Here is a 27,448-nt window from a genome sequence, read left to right on the forward strand (position 1 = left end):
CTGTAAATTACAGCTCAGCTTAATTGGCTGACGTGAGTTTGCCGTGAGGCCAGGCTGGGAATACACAAAATATCTTTATGTAACAAGAAGTGGTTATTAGCAGGAGATGCAATGAAACGGGGGTTTCAACCGGTTGGTGTCTTGTGGTTGGATCCTTTAGTGTCTAAGAAGGTGCAAACTCCAACTGAAGCTTTTCCTGCCGTTGGGGCTTTCTTAATATTTCTCTCTCCCCTGTGGATTCTCCAGTGTCTAATAATATTACTAATAAGCTGCAACGTGAGCTCAACAATTTCTTTCAGTGTGGGCATTAATAGGTCTCAGGATACAGGAGAGGGCCCTATTTTCATAAAAGTTATAGGAACTGTAAGACCTCTGCCCCCTCCACCAAGCTGGGTTGGAACTGGCCAACAAATTTGAAAGTTATTGGAGACGGGGGAGATAAGTATGTTTATTTTATTTATATTTAATATATGTATCCCACGTGCAGACTGACTGCACAAACCTCATTTCTTAAGAGACCAAGCTGAAACCTTATGTTTGCCTCTCTATTGTAATAAACTTTGTCTCCTTTTATTTACCCACCTGTAGGATTTGATGATTTCCCCTTTTCCCCACTCCTCAATTTCCCCATATCCTGTTCCCGAAAGGGCTGGGGCCCTTCCCAAGGGATCATTTCATGCTGTTTCCCAGGAGGTCTGCCATGAAGGATGCTGATATGTAGGTGCACATATGTTATGCTTGTATTATTTGCTCAGCGGCGAGAGAGGGGAAAAGTATATACAGAGAGAGTCTGGTCTTTCCCAAAGGCAGTTTAGATTTGTGTGGTTTCTTCTGAGTCTGTCAAAGGCACCTATATCCCCACAGGGGGGAAAAAAATAATACCGAAACAATGGAAAATAGGAGCGACAGGAGAATTTTAAATCTATTTAGTCCAGGAGGCCGCTTTTATTGACTTGGAAAGGATCTTTCTTTTGGGGACTGATGGTTTTTGGTGACACCTGAAAACCCAGCAACGCTATTTCAGAATTTGAATCCACGAGTCAATATGCTTTTAATGCTCCTTCAGTACGTGTGTGCACACAAATTATCCCCTCGCACACGCACCGTTATGTACATGTTTTCCTCTCCCAGCATTCCAGCCTGCTTGGGTTGACCTTGTCTCTCTCAGTGATTTAGGTTTTAGAGAAGGAATGGGTAAGGATTTGCTTTGACATTTAAAGGCAATCCAGGTAATTGATAGCACTGGCAGCGTCCATCTCTCCCTCCATATATCTGCACAACAGTATCTATTTTTGACGTAGCTGACACGCCATTTCCTTTGGCAGCCCAAGGGCGGCTCATCTTTAAATTAAACTCGTCTCCGACCCTTCCAATCTGCGAGCTGTACAGAGGCAGACACTGGTGGGGTATATCATCTGGAGACTGTGCAGGCATATTTGAGCAGGGTGATGTATTATCAAAAGGGCTCTGCATTACTGCTAGCTGGAACCAAAACAAGCTCTAAAGTATTAACTAATGACATGGGAAGTCCCTTAGGTATCTAATCACCTTTAATGTTCAGATTTAGAAGACAACTTTAAAGGAAGAAAAAGAGATTAGCGGGTCAGGTCAGAGCACCCCTTCCCCCTCCCTCCGCCCCCAAAATACAATTGGCTTTTTAAAGTCAAAACCAGATTCATATTTCACCTCATCAGTAAATACACCGTTAAAACCCAAGCCCTTAGAGCTTGGATCTTGGAGCAAAGCTTTGCCGAAGTTTGGAGGGGTTTGAACCTTTGGCTTGTATCAGAAGCGACGGTGGGTTTTGGGGTCTGGAAAAAGCCCCTTTGCGAGGGATCGAGCTGAAGCTTGTTGCTGTCTGGCTGTAGGAACAGGAACCCCCTGCGAAATTTCAGCTGCAGATCTCCAGGTTTTCATGCCCGTAGACCGCTTGATCTCAAAACTGTGTTGTGTTAATCTCCACAGTATGTTTACCTTGTGCCACAGCTCCCTACCTGGACGGAGGTGCTAAAGGACGTGCCCGTCTCAGATAGGAAGTCTGTGTGGGGGGAAGGAAATGCTGATTTGGCCTCCCAAGACTCAGGCCAGCATGTGGCTTGCAGAACTGGCTCTGCGGACTGAAAAAGAAAAAAACCAAAACCCTTAAGAAAAGCAAAGCTGTTGTCAGTAAATTCACTTTCCTGCATTGATGTGTGGACCCAGCTGTATTCTTTTGACTTTGAGCCCTACAAAGCCTTGGGGCAAAGGCTTCCAACCCTACACTTTACCCTGTGGGGCCAATTCCTGCCTCCTGCGCCAGCCTCTCCCCAGCTTTGAAGGGGAGAGGGATTAGATTTCAGTTTCCACTTGGGGATGTTGCTGCTGATTGGGGCAGGAGAAGGTCTGCATGGGGGGGGGAAAAAAGCCCCAGAGCTGGTATGCCAACATGGAGAAATACCAACTGAGAGTCAAGCAAGAGGAAAGTCCTCGTAGGTTTGGCACCAATTTTCCTTGGGGCAATTACGCAGACTGTTGCTCAAGAATTGCCCCACTTGGCCCCAGCTGAAGGGCGCTTTTGCCCCCCTTGCACTTTAGCTGTGGGTGGAAGCTGCTAGCAACAGGGCTGGGGGTGACCTTGGGAGGCTGTTTAGTCCACCCTTGGGCCACCAGCAGCACACTTGGCTCACACGGTGCTAAAATACTGACACGAAACACCTTGCCACGTTGATTTTATAGAATCGTAACCTCCGTCCTCACTGGAGTGGGGTCACTTCCAGTGTTGATTCCAGTTTGGTTACCCAACTTCAGATTGGGATTTCCAAGGAAGCTGCATGAGTTTTGGCATCCCAAGTCCTGCTGGACTTCGCTGCACTGTGGACGTTTGTTGTGCTGTTCTGAGACCTTCTGACGGCAGCCCATGAGACCTTAGCGTTAGCCACATACTCAGCAAGTTTGGATGTAAATGTAAGATTTGCAGGAATTAAAGTGACTTCAAAGCCTGAATCCCACCGACTTATTTTTCTTCCAGTAGTGCTTTGGCATCTAAGTCACAGACTTGGGGGTTTTGGAAATTTTTCTTTCAATCCTTGCTCTTTTAAGGGTAACCTGCAATCCTGAACTCCCTAGTGTTTCCAGGAATGCGATGAAACCTGGAGATGCTCAGCATCCCTCTAAGTCAGGTTCCAAATAAAATACTGGGTTAACACAAAATCTGATTTCTTTCTCTTCTCCCTACTCTCAGCTGTCTTCAAAAACTGCTTCGGAACAAACTCAATAATTTTGTCATGTCCTCATATCCTTTTCTGGTTTTCAGCCAACCTTTACCTACCTAGCTTAAATTACTACTCCTTTCTTTGGAGAGTATAGTCTCCATTAAGGTAAGACTTGATACCCCTGAAACATAGAGGAGAGAGTAAATATGAGAGCTGGCCTCAGGCAGGAGGACAAGCATGATGGAGAGGAAGACCGAAGTCTTTTAGTCTCTATTTAAAATGAAAAAGCCACACAATGACACACACACCCCCCCCCCCAAAATAAAGCTGTGGAATTGTATCCAAGGGTATGCGTAGATCCAGGGGTTGTGATGACATCGTAAGTCACTGGAGCTGTGTTCTCATCTTGTTTGTTATGTCACCTCTCCGGACCTATTTATTTATAACTTGGCAATTTGTGGCTCCCAATCGTTTATTCTTGTTAAATAAACACGTGAATTTTTGGTGACATCGAGGCGAACCATGGGAGCGAAGCCTGAGAACTTTCCCGATGGTGTTGCTGGCAGCTTTCCTCATGCTCCTGTGGTTGCCCACGTGGAGTGATGCTGGTGGGAGGTTGCCCTGGCACAAGGAATGGGAAGTGCTTGTGTTTTCCTCTCCCTCTTTTCTATTAGCACCCGTAGGCTGGCATTAGTGTTATGGTAGCAGCTGGTGGTTGGTTCACCTGAAGGATCTCTCCGTAAGAAGCCGGAGATGTTTCCTGGGATAGGAATTGAGGGTTATGGCAGTCAGCACACCATACCAACCTGCTCGGAACACTATGTACCCTGGCTCGGAAGAGGCATCTCGGCCATTATGCTGTTTCAAGGCTTTTTTAGTGCTTTGTGCCCGTGTGTGTCCGGGCATGGAGATAGAAAGGACGTTTTATCTGCTTGATTTGTAAAATGAGCAACTTAAGTGGATAAGAATTGATGAGAACCTCTTTATAGACATGGGTCAAATTATGATCGCTTCAGCAAGATGCTGGGGGGGGATTATATGGGAGATATGAGCACTGCAAGCGCAGGTGTCTGTGTTGGGTCGCTGATGCTGAGCCGATCCATCGCTGACTTGTGCTCCCTGTCCCTCCCTTGAGAGGAGGAGATGAAATGAGCCACTGAAAGCTAGTTGGCACGGCTGCTGCCTTCACGCTCTGCTGGAGCTCAGCCTACTTTCATGCTTCACTTTTGATTATTGAAGTCCAAATTGTAATGGGAGATGATTAGAGTGGCGGAGAGCTGATGGTGCCCACATACGTGAAAGGCAGCGTAGGGCTCCACCAGGAAAAGCTGGGTGGGCAGTGGATCTGACCCGCTGCCAAAGTGGTAGGTAGGTAGTGAGCTCCTATGGAGAGAGGAGGAACGGGCAGATGCCAAGTCATAGAGGCTCTGAGGAAGGACTTTAGCTGGCAGCTTCCCAGCTGTGTTTGCCAGTGACCCACCAGTTGTTGCTTTTCTTTGAGCATGATGCCGTTTGGAGGCCTTGGAGCATGACCCAGGAGGCAGTACGGTCCTAGCTCTGCCCTTGCTAAATGGACCCTAGAGAATATGGGCCATTCTCGTGTGGAGGCATCAAGCTTCTTTGGGGTCTTCTGTTATCCTGGATGTGCCTAGGAAGGATTTGTTTCCTCACGGAGAAGTCAGTGGCATGGGAAAAAACTGGCTGCTCCATCATCTAGTGCTCCGAATGACGCTGCGTTAGCAATCACTCCTTGAGCCCTTGGAGGACTAATGCTGGTGTATCCCATGGCAGTGGCTCAGCCCCAGGGATGTCGGCGTTCGTCTCTGCGCATTTCCTGAGAGCGCTGTGAAAGCCGCGCTGGTCATGGTACAAATATTCTTAGTATTCGAAGAAGCAGAAGTATTTTCTGCCTCTTTAGGCCAAAAACAACAAGGGTGGTTGAGGGCTATTTTCTACTGCCACCTCCTTGCTCTAGCGTGAGGCTGTGGCTCCTAAATAGGACCTTACTGTATGGTCCGTATCACTTGCCTTTCTCTCTTTTCTATCTGCCAGCAAGCAAGATTCAACCACAGCAGTGATTTGGGGGAAAACCAATGCATTTGTCCAGCTGGCAAGTGTCAGCGCTCGTACGCTCTGCTGAGCAAAGCTGATGAAGGTGGGGATGACAAGGAGACACTTGTTCTGCCTTGGTGGATCTGCCTAGGTGCTTTAGATGCTGACTGGAGGCAGGGAAATCTCTTGGGTTCCCCGTGCAGAAGATTGCACTGGTTGTACAATCAGTACAACTCCTTTTTTGTTTTTGGTTTTTTTTTTTTTCCCCCATCTCTTCCCCAGAAGAGAGGCCCAGCTCCCAGTTTGGCTGTCACCAGTTGGGTTAGCTGGTTCCTGGACAGGTTGCGTCTGGGTCTAGAGGGACTGGTACAAATTTTCTGGTCCCCAGGCAGTGCGCACGTAATGCAGAGCTCTCGACAAACTCAGCGCCAGGCAATAGCGGAGATGGATGAGACTCTGTGAGAATGTTGTAAGGTTCAGATAAAATCTGCCGTTCTCAGGGCAGGGTCTCTCTGCGGTGGTGTCGAGGGTAAATGGAGTTTACCCACTTGGAACGTGAGTGACGCGCTGTTTATCCATTTCTCATCTACACCAGGCGATGGAAATAATTTCTTTGAATATCCCATCTTGACGTCGGCAGGGAGGGGGGGGAGTCACCCCACCGCGGGCTCAGGAGCAGGTGCATGGGGGTCACAGGAACGCTACCATTCCCATGGCATCGGAGGGGGCTCTGGGCTCACGGGGAAGACTGGGGAGGGGCAGCTTTTCACCCAAAATTTATAGAAGGGTGTACCGTTGAGGAAAGGTCTGAAACCCCCCGAGTTACGTTGTGCACTGTGCACAGAGCACCCTCACTTGTGTCCTCTCTCTGCTGGCATCTTCTCTCATAATCATTCATCCTCTCTATAAACAGATTTCCCAGTAATGGTTTTCATTTTCTTTGAAGTGTCCCATTCATTCTGCTGCTCTGCCCATTCATGTGCTCGGGGTTCCTTGAAAGGAAGACAGACACAAACATCCAAAGTGCTTGAAATATGCTCGCAGGGGGAGGGGGTGGGCAGAGGCAGTTCGTTTAAAATGTATCTATTTGAGGAGACTTTCATCCTTTCTACTTTTTCGTCCTTTTTACTTTTTTCCCCCGCTTAAAACTATTCTCTCTTTTTTGATTTTTTGCGTTGGGTTTTTTTTTTTTTTCTCCCCGTAGGGATCCCAACGCACCTTGGTTTTTAAATTCCACCCCCCGCAATCTGTTCCTGCTGCTTTAAACTATTAATAAATTGAAAGCACGTTCTGGAGGCCGATTTAATCCAGCCCCGAAGTTAAGCAGGTGCTGAAGTGGTTTGCTGATGGGGTACATTTCTGAATTGGGGCCTTCCAGGCTAAGACACGACTGTCATCAGGGCTCGGCGGCTGGGCTTGTGCAAATAGAATGGAATATTTAGCCCTGAAAAATCAAGAGTTGTAACTATTCCCTGCGAGGGCAGGGAATTATAAGGAAGAGGTGCTTTTCTTTTTTAGGGCAGGCATAAAGCCGAAATGAGGGTTGGTCACGGCACGCCCTGTAACGTTCCACCTGCATCGGGATCCCTTTCCACAGCAGTACTAGCCCAGATTTAAGGTTGAACGAGTGCAAATGCTGCTTCATTTTGTCCTGATGTCCTTTCTCATACCCCTGTGGTGTCTGAACCTCCCGGTGCTTCCTCACGGGACTGATCTTCAGCAGTCCTCCTCTTGTGGAAGAGGGACCTTGCTCTAACCACGGAGAATGGCGTCAGGCAAACCTATCGAATTTCAGTGATGGTTTAGCAATTGGCTCTAATTACATCCTTATAGATTTATCCCAGCGTAAGAGGAGACCTTGCGGTCCTGATTAAAATTAGAAGCGTGCGGACTTTCCAAGGGAGACCGAGTTGAGGTTTAGAGCAGCGATGAGCCCCCAGCCTGGGCGAAACGGCTGCTCCTGCTCTCGGGGAACAGCCCTGTGTGCGTTCGCAGAAGCGAGTGCCCCGAGCGAGTTCTCAACTGCGCTTTTTCTCTTGACGCTTGGAATTTCTGCCCACACATTCAAGGACTGCGCGTGGCATTTGGGACCGTATTTGTGGCCAGCTTGAGGGCTTGGGGTTCTTTTTAATTATTGTTATGTAGTTATGGACTGGGGGCTTGGGCTATGGGAGCGAGAATGGGTTTGCTGTTTCTCCACCAGAGTTTTGCATCGGGTTGGTTTTTATTAGGACATGTTTGGCTTTGATTTCAGATTTATATGTTGTTCTGTTCTATCAGGCTCCAATAGGCTTTTTTTGAATCCAGGCCCCCATATAAATGGAGAATTATGATTCCAACATTATGCCTAGTAGCAATAATAATAAAGAACTGGAGGTTCATATTCGTGTGAGCTGCGAGCCCAAATTCTCTTTCAAGGGACCGAAGCTCTGCGTGGCTGCAGACCAGGGAGGACGCTCTGTCGCAGGGGGTGGAAGGTCTGTGCCCGCTCCAGTAAGAGGGGTGGGGTCTGGACCAGATTTGGGTGAGGAACAGAACTGAGGGAAGGAGGGAGGAACAAGCCAGCCCCTAGCATACCACAAATGTGTTTTATATTGTAATATCAAACATTGGCTTATTCTGTGTTTTCTGTTAAAACAAGTCATAAAAGAACTACTTAAAGGGGACTCCATTCCTATATTTTATATATACCCACAGAGAACATGTGGAGCGCAGATAATGGTGACCAACCTTCCCCCACCGCTTCGCTCCTTCTCCCCCCACCGCCCCATTCATCTCCGCCATCTAATAAGAAAAAGAACAGAGCTGGTGTTAACACAGGAGGGGTTGTTAATCTATTCGGAAACGGATTTTCGGGTCCAGGCATGCTATTTTTTTTTTATTATTATTTTATTTTATTATTTCTTTTTGGCTGCGAGGGGAAAGGAAGGGATGTTCATCTCCCTCCTCGGAGCCGGAGGCTGGGGCAAGGCGCAGCGACCGGGGAGGAGGCGACCCTGCGGGGCAGCCGGGGCTCGGTCCCCTCGGTGGTGGGAGCCGGTGGAGGTGCTCGGAGGAGGGCGGGGAAGGGATGTTTAAGCTTGGGGTGGGATGTAATTGATAGCAGGGAAGAGCTGTCACAATAGCAGGATAGGAAACCGGCTATCCGGGACAGAGCCAGCTTTTAAAAGCCCCCTAATCTGCCAGTCTATGTATTAAAGGGCTGATTTGAGGGGAGGACACGGGGGGAGGGGGTTAAAGAGGAGGCCTGACTCCTGTTAGCTCCTTCTAATGAGGCAGTTGAATAGCATTTAAAAGGGCTCCTGGCCTGGCATGAAATCTCACAAAGGAACCTCCTTATTTTAATGCACGCAACTGACTTTGCTTTACAAACGCTTTTATAGTGTCCAGACACTTACAAATCGACCTTCAGTGATTCTGGAGTTAATACGAAGTCTTGGGAAACATTAATGCGCTATTTAAAAAAAAAAAAAGAAAAAAAAAAGAAAAAAAAGAAGTCTCTCAATAGATCTTTCTAGTCTTACAAACACGCTCAGAGTTCTTGAGTACTCGACTCTGGGTATAAAAATGTAAAGTCGTTTAAGGCTATTAATGGGGGGGGGGGGGGGGGAGCCGATCCTGCATTCCTTGCCCGAGTCTCTTATTTAAGCTATTAACCTCCCCCTTGCAGCTTATTTTTTTTTTTTTCCCCGAGTAAAGAGCAACGGATTTTGGCTTCGAGCAAACATACTTAAGCCTCGGAGAAGGGCTTGTGTGTCGGCAAGTTTATATCCCGCCCCCCCCCCCCCCCCGACCAATATATGTCAGTTGTTTTAATAAAAAAAAACAAACAAAACAACCCACCCTACTACCTTTCCCCGCAGACTTCGGCTCTCTAATTACCGAACAATGCGGGGAAAAGAATTTTTAGGGGTCCCATCCCGCCGAAAGGAAAACGGGAGGGGATGGGAGCGGTGAGCTCGGCAAGCGGCTTGGAAAATGCCCCTTTTCCTGAAAAAAAAAATAAAAAAATAACTCCGTGCGGCAGAAGGGAAACGGTTTAAATTGGCAAGCGAGATTAATGAGGGAGGTAGAAAGAGCGAAGTAAATCGTAGCGGAATAGCTGAACGCGGCAGGAAGCGTGTGTGTGTGTATAGGGTGTGTATACGTGTAGCGTGGGGATGTATAGAATCCGCGTGCGTGCGGATCTGGTGCGAGAGATGCTGGAGTCTGGGTTTGGGAGCCGGGGGTCCCGGGGGGTTTGTCCCACAGCCACGGGAAAAGCCGGGAAAAGAGGAAAAAGACTGAGAAAAGACTGTAGGGCTGAGGATGGGGCCGAGGTCGGGGGGGGGGGAGGTATCCCTCTGGGATGGGTTTTAGTTGAGGGGGGGAGTCGCTCTCCTCGAGCCCTGCCTGCCGCCGTTCCCCGGCGTTTCTAACGATGAAAACTCGTTTCTGATAAATTAGTTTTTCGGGTTTTTTTTCCCCTTTGGCGGCGGCTCCTCTACCGGACTAACCGGGGGGAACGGCTGCAGGAGCCCGGCTGTGGGGCCGCGGCGGGGGGGGGGGGGTTCCCGCAGCTCCCCCCACCCTCGCCCGGCGGGGGGGAACTCCAGCGCTTGGGGGGGGAAAAAAACCCCAAACCCCACAACAACAAAAACCACCCCAAACACCCCACTCTCACGGTCCAAATTATCTTCTCAGCGCTGGGCTCCGATAAGGCTGGAGGCTGCCGGGTCCGGGGGGGGCGCGGACCCCCGCGCTCCTCTTTTGTCTCCTTTCCCCCCCCACCCCCCATCTCCCGGCTGGTTTTTCTTTTTCTTTTTTTTCTCAGGGAACAAAGAAACAATTTAAACCCGGCTCCGTAGGGAAAGCAGCGATCCCCTCCTTAATGACCGGGCGTTGTTTGTGCAGGGCCGGCCGCGCCGCTCCGCGCAGTGCTGGAGCGCGGAGGCTCCGCTCCAGCGCACCGCGGAGTTGCGGGGGGGGAGCCGAGAGGAGCCGGGAAAATAAACAATGCTCTGTTTTATCTCTTTGCTTCCCCCTCTTCAGTAAAATTCGCGGGAGGGGTGGGTGGGTGTGTGGATTTGAGCATACGAACAGCTGCTTAAAATCTAATATAGACAAATGGACATCTTGTATAACATTAAGTTTTAGTAGGCAACTCATTTATTTTGAATTGCTCTCGCGAATAGTTTGGCAAAGAGCTTTTTTTTTTTTTTTTTTTTTTTTTTTTTTTTCCCCGTTCTTTTCTCCCTCCTGTTCCTGGAAAGTAGCTTTGGAGAGTTTGCTGGGCAGAACTGGGGTCGGGTGTTTGGGAAGGAAAAGGGCGTTTTGTCCATGAAACCCTCGAGTCGCCCACCCCAGAGCTTCGGGCTGGGGACTGTTTCCCCTTCACCCAGTTGAAAGACAAATAGGAACAACTCCCGAATAAAATTAAACGTAGAGGAAGAGCGTGAGGATAAAATATGCGTTTATTATTCGGGCAATTTAGGGCTTCTGTAAACAGCTTTAGAGAATCTAACACTTGCGGCGGCTGGGGCATCCCCCTCTTTAGGCTTGTGCGATATTAAACCAAAAAAAAAAAAGCGTGGCACCAGGGATATTTTTAGTTTGGAAATCGCTCAGTAAAAGCGGATTCCTCCGTGGGAAGCTGCCGGTGGTGGAGCAAGGGTGCTCCTGCCTCGGCGGCTGCCCGGGACGGACAACACGGACCGTTCCGTGCCTTTCTCAGAGGACGGAGAATAATAAATTCGGCTCCGTATTTTAATAAGAACGGCAGAGCCAAGAGCACACAGGCTGAAAGCGAACCTGTGTCCAGCGCACCGTGGGGAGAGCGGCTCCAAACGAGAGGGTTAGAGTTCAGGGAAAAGAAAAAAAAAAAAAAAAGAAAAGGAAAAAAAAAAGGACCCTAAATTAACTAGAAAATAAAGATTATATTCGTGGAGGTGTGCGCCTGGGTGCTGGCACCCATCGAAGGTGCCACTGTCTCCCCTCTCCGGGAGAAGGAGCTTGTTCTGCCTTTCCCGAGCGGGCAGAGCCGCCGTCCTCCGCCAAAATCCCTCCCCAGCCTCCAGGGCTGGATACGGGGGGGGAAAAAAAGGGAAAAATTACCATTGTTAGAGAGTTTGTTAGGGGTGCCAGGTCCCTCTGCTTGAGCTGTTACCTTCTCCTGCCTTCTACGTTTATGTGTAGGGACAAAAATCCCATGGTTTGCCTTAAATTTTTGTTTAATTCGTTATGTATATATATTATTTTTTCTGCTTTGTACTGAGACAATCTGGTGAATTACTAGATGGGAAACAGCCCAGGCCCCAGGATGAAGTTTTCTGCCCTCTCAGGGGTTTGTTTATCGTTTTTCTTCCCGCAGAAACCACTTTCTTGAGCTCCCGGTGCGGCGGCAGCGAGCGAAGCCCCATCTACTCTTTACCGCTCGGGGAAAGATGTGGGTTAAAATACGGGTGTTTTCAGGATGGGATCCTTCGGGTATTTTTTTTTTTTCACCTCCTGGTAATTTTTAAAAAAAACCAGATTTGCCCCATTTAGGAGAAAAAAAAAAAGTAGAAATGTGCAGTGTGATTAGAAAACGCGGTTTTGGAGAAATAAGGGGAAAAGAGAGCGGCGAAAACTTTGGGGAAAGTATTAAATCCCCGTTCTCTGTAACTGCACGGGGCTGTAAAAATCTCCTTTATAGTGAGATGAGAATGGAAGCCAAGCGGAGCTCCGGGCGCGGAAGATCCGCGCTGCCCGGGCCAGGCGGAGCAGCCGGGCCGGGGGCTGGAGGTGATTTATCGTCTGTTTGTTTGAAATCGTTCCCCCCACAAAGAAAAAAAAAAAAAACAAACCCCAAACCCGAAACAAACCACGGATCTCTCTGAAAGGCGAAAACCCCCCGCTCTGCTGAGAGGGTTTGCAGGCAGAGAGGAGCGGATACTGTGCGCGGGGAGCTCCGCACCGGCGCAGCCGGGGTGCAGGGCATGGGATGGGTGTTTTCTTAGGGAATATAAATTTTTACGCCCCAAACCTTGGCTCGGCGGGGGAGGAACCCGCTCGCTGCTCTCGCTTTAGGTCCCGACTTAATGAAACTTTACCGCTTAAGGAAGCGCTCAAGCCTGCCCGAGCACCAAAGGTGGCTGGACGTGTCTGTTAGCCCTCAATTAAAACTCCATTAATATCCGTATGCTCACGGTCAGGAGCGCGTCCGCGGAGCAGGAGATCGCCCTGCCTGCGCGCCGGGCAGCGGAGGCAAAAGCGCGCAGCTATTGCCAGGTATTCTCGTTATTCTTCTTATTTATTCTAACTCGCTCCTCTCCGCGCATCCCGGCGCTGGGAACCGCGCCGGCCCCGAGGTGTTAACGAGGGGGACTAAAGGCCGAGGCGCGGAGCGGGCGCGGAGCCCCGCGGAGGGGCGCGGAGCGGGGCGGCCGGGCCCGCAGCGCCGGTAGTGCTGGAGGAAACGCCTTGGGTTTCTTTACGGGCTCATTTTCTCAGAGGAGGATTTTACTGCATGCGTAAAGAATTTTGAAAAGCGGTGGTAAATATTTTCTCTTCTGGCAAGTTATTTATTGGCATGAAGAGAGGATTTTTTTTATTATTTAATTTTTTTTTTTTTCTTCCCCCCCTCTTTATAAAGCTACATGTGGTGACCATATAGGAGCAGAAATAATGTGGCCCTTTCTGGTTTTGAAGAACTGCTAATGTCATTAAAGGTCTTCCTAACACGCCAGCTAGGAGTTCAAAAAGCCTCGCCTTTTATCCTGGGCATATATTTGGTTGTTTATAAAGTGCAGACTTCCTTATGCTTCAAGTGCATCAGGAGGATTTCTTAACTCTGTGGAAGGATCTGTTTTCAACTATATTCTTCTTTGGAAATTGGACTGTTTAACTAGTGTCTTTCACACTTCTTTTCTGGCTGCTATTTTTATACATTCAACCACAGAAGAGGTTCCCGCACACAGAAGCAAACAAAGAATTTTATTTTATTTTATTTTTTTCTCTCTGCTTCGTGTTACAGAAAATATCTGCGCTGGCCACTAATTGTCCATTAGTGCTAATAAGTGGCTAAAACAATATTAGAAGATAACCCGAGCAACCTGTCTTCTTTATTTTAATTTGACTTACTGAAGTCGGGAAGGTTTTGATGAAGACCCGACTAGACGTGTCCAGGGAATCTGTGTACTAAACTTTTGGACTGTTGATTTTGAGGGTCACTTATCTAAGCTAAGTTCAAAGTGTCACCTGCTTTAATCCTTTTTCTGTCATGCTCGGAGAGACTCCACACAGCACACAGTCCGCTTCTCAGAGCGCCTGGAAAAAAAAAATATCCACCCCTCTGTCTCCATCTCTCCCCCCCCCCCGCCCCCCATTTTCCCTCGCAAATACATTAGGAATTTCGCCCCTCGATTCTAGCGACTCGTAGGAAAAACTCATTTGAATTCAATTATTAATATTTTCCGGGCATGCTCTTTTAGTGTGCCATTTGTAATATGTTAGGATGAATTATATGTGTTTTTTTAAAATAAAAAAAAAAGAAAGAAAGAAAAAAAAAAAAGGGGGGGGTAACCCGGAGAAAGAAGGCCTTTTCTATTAAATAGAAACAAGATGTTCAAATATAGAATGTATGAATTTGAAATCTGGTGTTTTCCACTCTTGGATGCTGATGGCGTTAAAAAAATCCACTTTGCTGCTTCTGCAATTTAAATCCTTACATAGAAACATAAATTACCCACCGGGATATTATTTTTAATTAAAATTCTCTTTCCTGGAGGAGTTGTTTTTAACTTCTCTTCGGTTTTCCTGAAGATTTTTCTTTTGCCTCCGACGTTAGAACATTTTTCATTAATTGGGGGATTCTTAAGCCGTGTCTTGTAAGCGGGTCGGTGTTTTTGAAACTTTGACAGAAAACAGTCCGCTTGTTTTGTTTTGGTTTGGGGTGAATGGTTTTGGTGAAAATGCATAGTTTTGAAACAACTCAGAGGGAGCGGAAAAGTTGGAGCTCCTCAGACATGTCAACGAACACTGTTCACACACAAAAAGATCCCATGTTTTTTCAATGAGCTCTTGAATGTCAAGCTCCGCAACTAAGGCTCTGGAGGGGCAAACCTAAATTTATGCATCTCCAGCTGGTTTTAGGCACCTAAATAGAAACGGAGCCGTTCTCAGAAGTGCTGAACCCTCACAAATCTGGGTGAAGACAAGGAGGACAGCTCTGGTTCATCACCCCTAAAATCTGGTCCCTCTCCGCTCACTGGCCACATGTGACTTCAGGCACTTGGACCAGTTGTTGGGTTCAGCCGCCTTTATCGTTTCCTCTTAGAGAAGACCAGGAAAAGCAAGGAAAAACACTTCTGTATGCAGGGAAGGAAGGGACTTGAAGCACTTGGTGAACTTCAAAAGATTTGAGAGCCGTAGGGCAACACACCTGCTTTATGTTAGATGTATGGATGGTCTGAGAGGAACCACCTCGGCCACTCAGCCCTGCATTCCCGGGCAATCCCGTAACGGGCCCCAGAAGGGTTCCCAGAGCATCCACACCACCAAACACCTCCCACTTGCCCAGGACCAAACACTTGAGGGCTGGGGGGAGAGACCAAGGGGCAAAGGAAGCCAGGACCAGAGCAGGACCAGGGGACTTCAAGGACTCATGTCATTGCCAAATCTCCGTCTAGGCCGTTTTGAACTCTCACAGCTTTTTCTGCATTTTGGTTCAGCGCTTTATCTGTCGGAAGTGTCCCCTCCTGTTTTCTCCGGGCTAAAGAGGCCACAGCACTTGCGGGGGAAGAAATGAAAATTTCTGGTAAAAATGAGGAGAAAGTGAGAAAAATCAGCTTCTTTGTGCCCACTGGGAAATTCTTTTGGGAAGGGAAAGAGGGATTTTTCTGTTACTTGGAGCTGGCAAGTATCAAGGCAACATATGTCATGATTTCTCGTGGGTATTTCTAGGTTTTGGCGGGTCCTTTAGAAATACTGGGGTCCTGGTGCAGCAGCGGGAACCTCCACTGACCTGTCTGTCCTCGTCTTTTTTGGTGACTGCTGTCGCCAAACATGTGTCCTGTGTCCCAGCAGATAAGGAAGTTGAATGGGAATCGAGGGCACGGACAGGATTATTGGGGCAGGTACATCTGCTAATATGTCTTAGTGGTTTCATTGACTTTTTTTTTTTTTTCTCCTTTTCCTGTAATTTCTGAATCAATCATCCTGCTATCAGCTAGCTCTAGAGATGGATGAGTAACACTAGTGAGATAAAAGAGTCAAGACTCCCTTTCCTGTGATTTGGCTGCTTTTTGTTAACAGTGCTCTGAGTGCCATTATTTCCCATAAAAGACATCTGGAAAAGCATCGGCGTGTGGTGGAGAAAGTGGCTCTTCTCTGCTTTGTACTCCCCTTTGATCCAACATGGAGCACAATTCACTGCCTCTTGAGATCAATAGCTCCCATCCTGGGACATTTTTCATTCTCGTATGCTGTGGGTGATTTGAACCACTTTAAGAAAATACGGATGTCAACTCCTTTTTGTCTTAGAATGTGTTTATTTATGAATTTGTGACAGCAAGGCCAATGCCAGGAAGAGAATGGCATGGACCAGCTGGTTATCCCCACTGAGTACAACCGGTTGAGTTGTTCCTCTGAGTTTGGTTGGCTTCACCTTTGTAACGTCACCCGACTAAAGATTCACAAAAGTATGGGTGGCCGTGGCTGTGTTGGAGAGCCTCGTGGTAATCAAAGCGGAGACCTCCAGAGCAAAAAGCGTCAACTGCTGTAATTTGAGTTTAAGCTGCCTACCTGGAGTAGCGATGGGTTCAAAGCCTCTTCGGGCTGGATGCAAAAAGGGGGACCAGAGTGGGAAGGGTTTTTTGTGTGCTCAGGTTCAGCAGAAGAATTAAGTTTTGTTTTGGTCTTTTTAACCAAGAGTAGCCAACCTGTGATTCGTGAGCTGCAGGCAGGTCTCTGGTCTTTCAGATGTGGCTCCTGCACCAGGACTTTGTCATGGTGGGCGATGGTGGGCTGAGGCTACCATCGGTAAGCCTGGTTGGGGCAGGATTTAGGGCTGAAGGGGCCGGTGTTCGACCCAGGCTCACGTTCAGCACAGCCTCTGTCAAGCATGGATCCCTGGGATCTCAATCACCGTGTCCCACCAGTGACCCATTTCTAGTGTCTTCCCCATCCCTGGTCTTTGATTCCTTGGTAAAGAAACATCTGGGTGGGTGAGAAGTGACTGTGTTACGCCTTTCCTTAGGAAAGCAGCTCTCGGATATGCGAGAAGGTCTGACAGCACTGAACAGGAACTTGTGACCTGTGTATTCAATGAGTGGCTCAGTCGGATGGACTTTGAGATGTTTGTCTGATCAGTGCCTCTGCTTTCCAGCACTAAATCCTGTAGTATTCGACCTGAAAGGTCCTGCTAATATGGGTAGGATCAAGCACAGGCCTATAAAGAGCAAGGGAGGTCATTATTTTCACAGGAACTGAAAGTCGGACCCTAAATCTTCAGAAGAGAGCGGTGCCTAGAAACCAGCTGTCTCATATATCTGCTGTGCTAAACTGGTAGCAGGGAGGGGAGAATAAAAATGTGTTTTGCAGTATAATATTGCTTTGTGCCTCCAAAAAGGCTTCTAATTTTATGTTTTAAAGGCAAACATTGCAGCTAATTGAAGAGCAGAGAGGAAAAATGGATCTCCTTTTCTAAGCGCCAATAAGACTGGGTTCTGGGCCAGTGGTTCTGTGAGAGGTCTCCATTTACTACCTGTCCTAAACCTCAGGTATTTTAGAAGGAAAATGCCTGCCATATATTAAAGAGAAAAGTCATTAAATGGATGTCAAAAAAAAAAAAAAAAAAGAGGACAGAGAAAACCCATATGACTGAATTTATAGCTTGCTTAAGAAGCACAAGGTAGCACTGAGAAAACATGAATGAGAACAAGGGGGCATCCACGCAATGGAAAAGGCATTTGCCGCTTGTTGCCTTCCCAGCGGTGACCTCGGAAGAGGCCCCCCAGGCTGACAATGTCACCGTCCCATCCCTGCAGCCCGGACCCTCCTCCTGCCTTTCCCCCCCCAACCCCGTCCCTTCCCCAACCTCCCCTCCTTGAGCAGAATAACCCTCCTCCACCTCGCTGGGAGTTGGATTAGGCCCCGTGCCCAGAATGTCGCTCGGTTTTTATTGCGCCGGTGAATGCACCCATTTGCCTCTGGAGGAAACGGGACTGAGCTCGAGCCGTCCTGAGCCAGCAGGAAATTCAAGGCTTTTGTGGGCATCCAGGCAGGAGCCAACCCAAATGAGCAAGAAGCAAAGCGAAGGCTCTTGGGGACAGCGGATTCGGAGCTGGGGCTCGGCTTTGGGGAGGAGGACGCAGGAAGAGGGCGATGTGGTATTTTAGGCGTGACTTTGATGGAAGCAGGGGCAGGGGGTTCAAAGCGTTTGGCGCTGCACCAGCAATGGGGCTGGTGACCCGTGCGAGGGCTGTGGGTAGCTTAGGAGACCTTTCCGCAGGAGAAGAGTTGTCCCATTTACCCTTGTCCCAGAAGCACGGGCAGAACTAGGAGCAAGAGGGTTTCTTCTAATGCAGGGAGTGGGAGTAAAAGGTGGGCAGGCAGGAGGCAGGCAGATACTGGGGGTTTGGTGTCGCTATGAGCTTCTGTTGAGCTTTAGGTTCTCCTTTTGAACATCCATGGGCTTGCTGGGATCCCACTGGAGGGTCTCGTGGGGGCTAGAGCAGCAGGAACAACCTCCTCTTACTGCTGCCTTTTCCCTAGGCCCTTAGAAAATACTGATTTCTCTTAAAAACCAAAAAACAAACTCGAGTAAAAGAAAAGAACGAGAAATCCTACCCTAGAGGGCATCTGTCCTTCCAAGCTCATCTCATGCCTCTCTCGGGTTTCAGCAATGGGACTGCTGCGGTCCTTCCTTGGGACCAGGCTCCCAGACAGGCTGAACCATGACAGGGGGGTGATGACTCTTCCCAGTTCTGCTGGGAATGCGCTGCCTTGCAGGGACCCACATACTTGGTCTTAGAGAAGACGCTGTGTGGGGCTCCTTATGTCTACCTCCTTGTGGCCCAGTATACAAATCATCACAAGCTTCGGGTGTTTTAGGGGGAAGAGAAATTGGAAAATACCAGTGTGAAGCAGCGACTGCTCTTCCATGCTGAGGGTGGCAACGGCTTGAAGAAAGTTGGTTTGTTGTGTCTTCTCATTAGCTTTGTGCCTGGTTTGGTGTCCTTCGGTCTCCTCCGGCCGCTGGGGAGAGGGGTGGGCTAATCCCTGCCTCTCTTTACCTCCATCTCCTCGGCTGCTGACTCCTCCCGTGTCCCCTGCAGGATGGGAACAAGTTCAGCCGGCTGAGCCGATGGCAGATTAACCCCATTAAAAATACAGCAAAGGAACTGGATTTTGTGTCAGATCAAGTGCTGAGCGTTTACTTTATGGCTGGGTCCCGCGTGGTCCTGATCCTCTCTCTGCCTTTAGTGTGGTTGTGCCGTATGATCCGGTCAAGGGAGGATGCTGCCAGTATTCCCTGTAACTGTGTCGCCAAAGGACTGTGAAGGGGGAAGTGGGAGATGGGATCAGTGAGAATCCTCCTCTGAACTTGATGGGATAAGAAAAGAGCTTGGGAGAAAGCAGATCCGTTTTCTTCTCCGCTACTTGCATGCCTGGTGGCCTCGGGCACCTCACCTAATCTCTCCGTGCCTGCCTTGTCCCCATCCTTCTGCCTCGTGACCTCCGGAGAGGCAGGACCGGCCTCTCCCCGTGTGTTTGTAGGATGCTTCACACGGCGGTGTCTGTCACGGCGTGGCCTCTGGACTCTATCACAGCCCTACTACTATTAATAATCCAGAGGATTAGAAAGATAAGCCAGTTACAGCAAGACTCGGGCTTGTCAGAGCTGCCCACTGACTTGCGGTATCTTCTAGGTGGGGGAACTGCTCTGGTCTGTTTATTTACAGTCTATAACTTTGCAAATGGTATAATAGCTGCTCAGGTTTTATTTCTTTGCAAGCCCTTCAGCGTAGGAGACATCTGTGCTGACAGAATTATCTTTTTCTTTTTCTTTTCTTTTCTTTTTTTTTTTTTTTTCCATCCCTACAATGGTGCCTTTAACGAGAGCCGGGCTTTAATTGGTAGCTCCGATGGATCCCTCCCCCTCAGCTTGGGAGAGATGCCTGACAAGTAGTATAGAAGTAATATACGGGCAGGCTGAATACATGTATTTCAGCTATGAAGCACGGTGTGTCACATATTTAATATATATTTCATCCCAAAAAAGCACAATTATTTTATTTATACGTAAGCGAAGCACAATAAAACTCTGCCCTTTTCCACATACTGAGCTGCCTTATTTCAGCTAAAGGCAGCAATTGCTCTGCGGTTCCTCACGCCGGTGGCCTGGGACCCACGGTCCGTCAGGAATGGGTCCCGGCTGGGCTTGGCTCCGGCCAGGCTTCCCGGTATTCCTTTGTGAGTGGGGGGCTCCTCCGGCTCCACGTGAGGATGCTGGTGGCTTTGCCACGTAGGCGGGCTGTAGGACTCCCTGGGGTCAGGGCAAGGTGAGAGTTGTTTATTCCGTGGTGGAGGATCTAATCGAAGCCAGGGCGTAGGGACAACCCCGTGCTGACTGATCTCTCTCTAGGGACACTTTTCCTTTTCTGACGCAATGCTAAGCGGATTTTGTCCCCCTGGCTGACACGAGAGGTTTTTATTTTCCCGTATGAAGAGTCACGGTTTTCCTTTTGCATGCGGGGAAAATGAGGCACAGGAAAGCGAAGGACGGGGATGGGGACTTTGAGAGCCCGTTGCTCTGTCCCCTAGGCCGAGCGGTCCACGTCCCCGTGCACCACCTTAGCACGCAAAGCCAAGTGGTAGCACAGGACTTGATGCTCATACAGGCATGGATCAGCTCCTGGTCCTTCCTACTACACAGGTAGAGTGTCCCAGGGATGAGGTTTGAATAAAGTCAAGCAGAGAGTTGCTGTCCTCAAGAATCCAAGGATTTACGAGATCCCCCAGTTCCTTCCAGCTGCAGGACCTGACTTAGCCCTACCCAGCAGCCAAATTGTAACTGAATCACACATCCCTGTTCCTTTTCTCTTTCCTGCTCTTGCATTTTAGCGCAAGGGGGGTTTAGGAGAGACGCCGTGTGTGGGGAAGAAGGGATGAGGTGTATGTAATGAGGTTTATTTGTGTGACGTATGACCTGGGAGCAGCACAGCCAGAGTGGGCTTGAGGCTTTTTGGTGCTGCAGGACAAACTAAACTTGCCAGCCACACCAGAGAGACGAGGCTGGGCAGGGAGGGAGAGGAGAAGAACCTGGCGAGGAGAGGTCTTTTTCTGCTGGGGGAGCTTTTCAGCATGACGTGGCAGGTCTTTGCTCTCCGGAGCAGCAGCCAGCCTGGCTGCCCAGGGCTCTGGCACAGATGACAGCTCTTTGATTGCATGGCAGTCTGCTGCCAAGGCATCTGCTAAATTGTGTGTGCCTAGAGCCAGCCTTCTGCCTTGCACCTGATGCTGAGGTTTCTCCCCATCCTTTGCTCGTTACTCCAAGAACGCCCTTTGCCCCACCGGTGCCACTGCAGTTGTCCCAACCACTGCAGTCATGCTGCGATAAGATGTTACCCCATCCTCTGGGAGAGCAGCTTGACTTGTGGTTCCTCCTTGACAGGCAGAAAGAATCCCGTCGGCACGGGCAATGGTGGACCAGCCCTTCTACAGTGTGGGTCCCCTCTCCCTGGTGACCTCCTCTGCAGTAGGAGATCTGAAAAGCAGGTTTGGAAAGGGCAAATGAGTCGTGAAACTGAAGAAACTTGGTTGCCAAACGTATTCTCAGGGAGGGATTTTCTGGTGTCTAGTCCAGTGGACTTCTTGCTGCATGTGTAGCTTTTCTGATGATGCTCTCGTTTTGTGACGATGCTCTCGCTGATTCTCTGATGGCCAGTAGTGTGGCTGAAGTTGTACGGCTGCCACAGTGCCGCTGAGTTTTCCCGCTTCCATGTTGGATAGGGACTTTGTTTCTATAAGAGCGACAGCAGGCTGCTAAACGTGCTGGAAAGGGGACTGAAAAACAGCTGTGAATGGAGGCAAGAAGAGACAAATGAACTAAGAGAGGCAGGTACATGCGTGCAGAGCTCATCTCATTTCCTTAGGGAAATGGGCCAAGCCACGGGGGCCTTGTTCTACAGAGCATCACACCAAGCTGGAGTCCTTGGGAATGACCTCAGGTCTTATGACCTGTACCCCTGGATGGTGTGACACTAAGTACTTCCCTAAAAGAGAGGGCTTTTCACCCACAAAATAGATCCCCAAAGGCTTTATTTAGTTCCTTATTCTGCGAGTTTGCCCCAGGGTGGAGCCCACCACCACAGCTTTGGAAGAGCCACAAGTGCTTGCTCTGCTCGTGGCTGGCAAGGACGGGGAGTGCTGCCCAAGCCATGTCTGGTCACCACTGTGCCTGCTGGCCTGAGGTGCTGGTGGGCTCTCCGGAGGGCGGGAATGGGGCTCTGCACAATTTCTGGACTCAGATTTTAGGAATCTTATGGGCATGCCTTTGTTGGCATCTCCCCAGACCTGACTCTTCTTCACCCATGGATCCAGCCCCTCCTTCCTTTCTCCCCACTGTGTCCAGGCTGCTCTCCTCTTTGATGGCGTTGGCGCAAGTTAATAAATAATCCCAGGGTTTCCCCGGCACGGTACACACTCGCCGACTCCCAGCCTTGACCCATCCTGCAGCTGGTACGCGGGTACCGTGGCTGGGAGAGGTAGTCCCCGCGTTGGGAGCCATGCGTGGGACTCTCGTGACGAGAGCAGTGTTTACGTGAGGGGGGAGGCACTGGGGTTTTCGCGCTGGGATTTGGGAATGTTCCCCCCCCACCCCGTTCCTCCTGAGTAGTTGGTCAGAAATGTTTATCAAGGGCTGGAAAGGAAACCTGTGTGTATAATACCCCAGACCAGAAAGCCAGAAAAAACCTCACTGAAACCACAGGGTCAGCCTGGCAGATTTGCGGCGCTAATTTACTGGTGGCTTAAACAAATAGAGGCAGATTTGCACTCCTGCCTCCTCCTCTGCCATCCCACGCTGCGCTCCAGAGGGTGGCCGGGGCTGGAGCCGCCTTTGCTGTCGGATCAAGACCAGGTTGGACAAGGCTTGGAGCGACCTGGTCTGGTGGCAGGTGTCCCTGCCCAGGGCAGGGGAGGGGGAACGAGATCATCTTTAAGATCCCTTCCAACCCAAACTATTCTATGATCACCGAGACTCTCTGCCCGTGGCCAGGTATGATGGGGCTGTGTCCCTGGATGGTCCTTCAGGTGGGTGTTAGAAGGTAGCAATGATTTCTGGCGCCTACCCTTTCCTTCCCCTCCCTCTGAAGGAAAAGGGGGCTGAAGACGTAGTCGCCTCATCAAGCTGCTGAGTTAATTGTCCCCGTCCATGCTCTCAGCCTGCGGTCGATGCAGGGGAACGCCGCTTAGCTCTGACCCCATTTCCTTTCTGGTGACGTTAATTCGCTTGACCTTGTGTTTGCTGATCTCGCGGTCCCTTGCAGCTGACAGGCGGGTGTGAAGGAGGCAGGCAGGCAGGAGGAAAGGCAGGGCACGTGGTCCCACCGTCTGCTGCTTACTGAGCGTGCAGGAAATAAGTGCTGGGCTCCAGAGCTGGGGCAGCAACTTACTGATCCACGGCGAGAGCTCCCTCCTTCAGATTTGAATTTCAAAATGGGAATCCTGAGCCCAGGTTCCCCTGTGCTATGCCGAAGGGATGCATCCTGTGCAGGGATACTGGGTCTCCTGGGAATTCACATTTTAGTTTAATATGGGCAGAGGTAATTTGCTGCTGTTGGGTAGTCAGGAACAGCTTAATGCTTAACTCAAGTTTATGTTGACGCTTCTGAAAATTTCCTCATTAGAGGGTCTGTCTTCCTCTTTAGGATCATAAACCATGAGCTTTCTTGTTTCCTTGGACCTCATTTTCCCATGTACTGTCCCTCTGGATGCATTCCTGTCCAATCCGCTCTAGGTGAACCTGCTTTGACTAGATGATCTCCAAAGGTCCCTTCCAACCCTGACCATTCTGTGTTTCTGTGATACGAAGATGAGCGTGCGAAGGATGAGGAGAAGCTCAGATATTTAACGATGTGGTGTGGGGAGAAGAATAGGTCAGGTCAGTGGCCAACTTTGAGCTGTTCAGCAGGCTGTGGCAGGTAGGGTCCGTGGTGGCCAAAACTTCTGCCAGACGTCTTGAGTCTGCCGTTGGGAAGGGATGCTGCGGCTTTGTCAGTTGTGTCAGTCAGCAGTGACTGTTTTCCCTTGAAAAACTAGCAAGTCTTGCGGACGCTGCTCCATTGGGTATGGATGGATGCGTTACATCTCACAGGGTGCCACGGGGTGCTGTGGGAATGGATCGGTTCTTCCAGAGTTGGAGCAGAGAGCAGCATTGCCATCTCTTGGGAAGAGCTGGCACACTGTTGGAGCAGGTCCAGAGGAGGCCACGAAAATGATCCAAGGGCTGTGAGGACAGGCTGAGAGAGTTGGGGGTGTTCAGCCTGGAGAAGAGAAGGCTCCAGGGAGACCTTACTGCGGCCTTTCAGAACCTAAAGGGAGCCTACAGGAAAGACGGGGACAAACTTTTTAGCAGGGTCTGTTGAGATAGGACAAGGGGTAATAGCTTTAAAGTAAAGAGGGACAATTAGACTAGATATAAGGAAGAAATTTTTCACTCTGAGCGTGGTGAGACACTGGCCCAGGTTGCCCAGAGAAGTGGTTGATGCCCCATCCCTGCAAACATTCAAGGTCAGGTTGGACGGGGGTCTAAGCAACCTGGTCTAGTTGAAGATGACCCTGCTCGTGGCAGGGAAGTTGGACTTGGTGGCCTTTCTAGATCCCTTCCAACCCAAACTATTCTATTCCATGATTCTATGACAGCCCATGCTATCTTGGGAAGCTCCCCTGCGTGGGAGAGGGTGCGTGGGTCAGCACTGACCTCTGCAAGAAGGTGACTTTGGTGCCTGGGCTTATGAAGCCTCTCCACCTCCCAGTTACTTGTCTTTGCAAGAATTACAGGTGCGTGCCCAGATTATGTTAGCAGCCCACTGTAATCTCCTTGAAACCCAAACAAAAATGAGTCTTCGCTCTAAGGAGAAAAACTCAGACTTCCCAGCAGAAAAGAGGAGCATCTTTGTTCTCCCTTTGTCTTTTCTTTCATTTCTTTTCTTGTCTCTTGACATACAGAGCCCTTTCCTCCCTGGAAGGTGCCGTCACTAAGCTCACTTTCTCAATTCCGAATCTTAAGAATGTGATAAACCTTAGTTGATTTTTCCAAACGGCTTGAACTGGTGTCAGGGCCATCTGCTCTCCAGGTCATTATAAGAATTTGCACCGTAAAGCTTTGCCATGTGTTCTCTGCAGATTACATACACCTTTGGCTGTGCTCTTGTTGTTAGCTGCTCATTATTGGTTGGTTTGAAAAGCTTTTCTTATAAATGCCCTGTGTCCTAACCACACGTGTTGTATCAGTGGTTTTATAATGACCCATTTGGAATTATTTAGCCAGGGAACCTTGCAGTTTTTCCTTTCAATGTGTCCTTATAAGATGCCCAACTTCTACAGTTAGTCTATGAATGTACCCACACTATTAGATCCACTTGTTTATAATAGCAACCAAATGTCTTCAAATATTCAAGCCTCCTTTTATTTTTTACAGCACTGGCAATAAGCCTTTACATGTTAACTCTTGGCCTCTCTGGGTAACCTCTTATTTAAAAGCAACTTAATTGACTTTACCAGGCCTGGGCTATTTTTCATTTCTTCCTAGAGGACTCATTACTGGAGATGGATGTTTATAAACTGGATCTGGATCCTTCTCTCTCTCTCTCTCTCTCGCGCACACACACACAAAACCCTATTTTACCCCTTCCTGCCTGTTTACATTAGTAGACCATGATCATATTCATAGCTTCACGTAGTTTGGCTACGGTTTTTGTCGTGGTGACCCAGTGTAAAAAGAAAAAAGCAAACAGTTAAATAGCAAGTGCTGAAAGGGAAAGAGAAAAAGTTAAAAAGCTCGGGTTTTTAGGGATTTGTATGTCAATGAAATGGTCAGGATTAGAATTAGAGGTTTGATTCTTTAAAACCAGTAGGTTTTATACTGGTATGTTTTTTGTGTGTGTGTGATGTAAAACAGGTGTAATGCAACGGTAAACCGGGTCCGGTGTTGGGTGTTTTCTTCCTTCGTTGCCTTTTGGGAGTAGCGGTATCATTATTACTTAGGAAAAAGAAGTGAGACAACCAACTGGAAGCAGATTTGAATCAAGCTACAGTCCTCGGCATAACAGGTCCTCAAAAGTTAAGTGTCTGATAACCTGTAAAAGCTTAAGGCATGAAGACTTAGTCCACGTAAGCCTGCCTGTCTCTGTAAGCAGGACACGCGCCTTTGAGTGTGTAACGCATCGGGTCCTCAGCCCATCCTGTGTTGCTGTAGGTTTCCTGGCGTCATCGGATCCATCCTGATTTCCAGCAGCCTGGTACTTTGTGCTCACGTCCCTGGCTCGGTTTAAATCCGCAGTCCTGTTCTGACAGAGGGGCTCCGAACACCCGGAACATTCGTTTGGTGCCTAAGCAATTCTTCTGGCACTTGTGTGACCGCTCGGAAAGCCCGTGTTGCTCCTTGCTTTGCATCCATCTCTACGTCCTGAAATGGCTATCGGAGGAAAAGAGGCAGAAACACCGATTAGGCCATATTGTTCATCCTTTTTTTTCCCCGTTTCCACTGCGCACATGATCAATTCCCTTTTTGTCCATGAACCCCTGTCTCATTTTAAGTCTCTGGTCAGTGCGGAATTGCATTGCAACACCTTCCACCCTTCCCAGGCCAGCAGAGCTTGCGGGGAGGATTTTTCCTGCTTATTCATCTCAAATTTGCCCATGCTTCATCGTATCTTCTCATCTTTCCTGGGCTGCTTACTGCCTTGCTCTTGTTGGTCCGTCAGGAAGGAGCAGTGGGGACCGTGTGCTCGGTCCCCACCAGCGCCCTGTCATTGGGGGATGAGCCAAGGAGTGGGAAACGGTTGTGGGATCCCAGATATTCAGTAGGGGAGAGTTCAACAGCGTGGAGCAAGTGCTTTTTCTCTGCATGCATCATCTTCATGCTCCTCGTGGGTAGGGAGTGTTATTTTCGGATGCTCCACCAGATGCCCGTGACACAGGTGAGAGGGAAAGGTGGGCAGTCATGGTCCGAGATTAGCAGCCCCGGTCATACCCACGGTGGTCCGGCGTCTTCTGCATGACTATCGCAAACTAGGAGCGATCCAGCCGTAACACATCGATTCGATGGTGCGTGGCAGAAGCATGGGGAACCCCCAAAGACGCGGGGGCTTCCCCGCACTAGCTGTGGGGAGCAGCTGATGGTTCCTGCCTTCAACCTTGCGGGTCCTTTCAGCCCTTTTCAGCACGAGCATTTTTTTTTTTGTCGTTCTTAAGCTTTCTCTGGGTGTTTTGGTGATTGCCCAGCAATAGGGTGCACGTCTCTCGTATCCCACCCCAGCGTGTGAGCCAAGCTCCTGCTGCGGTACCTGCCCCCCCCCGGCACTCCGTACTGCAAACCTCAGCCTAACCTTCTGCCCCACGCTCTCTCTGGGACTAGTCATTTATTTTTACTGGATTTGGGGTAAAACCACAATTGAAGAACCTGGATTTTGAATAATCCTCCAGACACCTTCCCCTGAATTTAATCCTCGCAAATAATTTCGTGCTCTTTCTCTTGTCCTTTCTTTCTCCTCTTCCCTGTCCTCTCCCCGCTCCCCCCGCCCCTTTTTTAATCCTCTCTTGCCTTTCATGAGTTCCCTTAACCGGGTAGCATCTGCCAATTTTATTAATGGGCTGTGTAATCCATTTACAGGGTCATTAATGAAAATATTAAATAAGGCCAGACCTAACAAAAGATCCTTGGAGTACTCTGCGAGATACCTCCCACAAGTGTAACACTTGGCTTACTGCCTTTCTGGCAGGCTTGAATCCACAAAGCAATGTTCATATTATTATTATTATTGTTATTATTATTGGCACTAGGTGACAACTAGAAATCCAAGCCAAACCCTGGGTTTTGTGGCGATAGGCATGGCGCACATATGCTCTGATTATTTATTAGACAACAGCGGAGTCACGGTGTGATGGGGGTCCCGGGTTTGTCCCAGAGCTACGTGAAGAAGAGACAGTTACCGGTCCCAGGGTGGCTACAGTATGAAAAG

At 49.1% G+C, this 27,448-nt stretch overlaps 1 protein-coding gene across 2 annotated transcripts in view; it reads left to right on the plus strand.

Moving 5' to 3' along the window:
• The window catches only part of TBX5 (T-box transcription factor 5), a 139,668-nt gene that overhangs the window by 38,999 nt on the left and 73,221 nt on the right, over nt 1–27,448 (plus strand). The window contains exon 1 of one of the 2 annotated variants that reach the window (XM_074606091.1): nt 12,315–12,491. The exons of the other annotated variant lie outside the window; for it this stretch is intronic. The gene's annotated coding sequence lies outside the window, so the exon portion shown is untranslated. Of the gene's footprint in view, nt 1–12,314; nt 12,492–27,448 lie in introns of those variants that run through there. 2 annotated transcript variants of the gene reach the window in all.

Source organism: Larus michahellis, chromosome 13, assembly GCF_964199755.1.
Source record: "Larus michahellis chromosome 13, bLarMic1.1, whole genome shotgun sequence".
Taxonomy (NCBI): domain Eukaryota; kingdom Metazoa; phylum Chordata; class Aves; order Charadriiformes; family Laridae; genus Larus; species Larus michahellis.